General features: G+C 51.2%; 2 non-coding genes across 2 annotated transcripts; both read left to right on the plus strand.

Annotated features, from left to right (window-relative positions):
• The first annotated feature begins 602 nt into the window (after positions 1-602).
• Positions 603-720, plus strand: LOC119351384. The gene has a single exon (XR_005169896.1). It is a non-coding gene; the product is annotated as a 5S ribosomal RNA (ribosomal RNA).
• A 297-nt stretch (positions 721-1,017) lies between these two features.
• LOC119351371 lies at positions 1,018-1,134 on the plus strand. Its single transcript, XR_005169884.1, has one exon. It is a non-coding gene; the product is annotated as a 5S ribosomal RNA (ribosomal RNA).

Consider the following 1,134-nt stretch of genomic DNA (forward strand, 5'->3'; position numbering starts at 1 on the left):
TGTATACGTACTATGCGTCGAAGGTGGATAGTGGCAACGGTGGTAATGGTGGTAATGGCGAGGAAGTGGTGGAGTAAGTAACATACTTGTATACGTAGTATGCATCGAAGGTGGAAAGTGGCAACGGTGGTAATGGTGGTAATGGCGAGGTGGTAATGGCGAGGAAGTGGTGGAGTAAGTAACATACTTGTATACGTAGTATGCGTCGAAGGTGGATAGTGGCAATGGTGGTAATGGCGAGGAAGTGGTGGGCGAGAGTAGTACTAGGATGGGTGACCTCCTGGGAAGTCCTCGTGTTGCAATCCCTTTTTAATTTTTTTCGCGCCGCTTGCAAAACAAAACGCACGTGTAAGTAATATATTTACCGTGTTTTATTATTTTGCACGAGTGCGGTAAGTCATAGCTGGGTGCTCACGATTCACGGGTCCAGCGTCGGCGTTGTGGCGCGGCAAGCGTGCACTGGTGCGGTTGAGAGGGAGGGGTGGAAACCGCGTTAAACTCGTCTCCGTAGTTGAGAGGGAGCGGCCAAAGCAATGTACAATCGTCTTTGTAGTGGAGCTGGGAGGGGCAAGGATAAGGGACGAAGACCAGGGTAACATGTCGGATGCGATCATACCAGCACTAAAGCACCGGATCCCATCAGAACTCTGAAGTTAAGCGTGCTTGGGCGAGAGTAGTACTAGGACGAGGACCTCCTCGGAAGTCCTCGTGTTGCATTCCCTTTTTAATTTTTTTCGCGCCGCTTGCAAAACAAAACGCACGTGTAAGTAATATATTTACCGTGTTTTATTATTTTGCACGAGTGCGGTAAGTCATAGCTGGGTGCTCACGATTCACGGGTCCAGCGTCGGCGTTGTGGCGCGGCAAGCGTGCACTGGTGCGGTTGAGAGGGAGGGGTGGAAACCGCGTTAAACTCGTCTCCGTAGTTGAGAGGGAGCGGCCAAAGCAATGTACAATCGTCTTTGTAGTGGAGCTGGGAGGGGCAAGGATAAGGGACGAAGACCGGGGTAACATGTCGGATGCGATCATACCAGCACTAAAGCACCGGATCCCATCAGAACTCCGAAGTTAAGCGTGCTTGGGCGAGAGTAGTACTAGGATGGGTGACCTCCTGGGAAGTCCTCGTGTTGCATT

Source organism: Triticum dicoccoides, chromosome 1B (assembly GCF_002162155.2).
Source record: "Triticum dicoccoides isolate Atlit2015 ecotype Zavitan chromosome 1B, WEW_v2.0, whole genome shotgun sequence".
In the NCBI taxonomy this organism is placed as follows: domain Eukaryota; kingdom Viridiplantae; phylum Streptophyta; class Magnoliopsida; order Poales; family Poaceae; genus Triticum; species Triticum dicoccoides.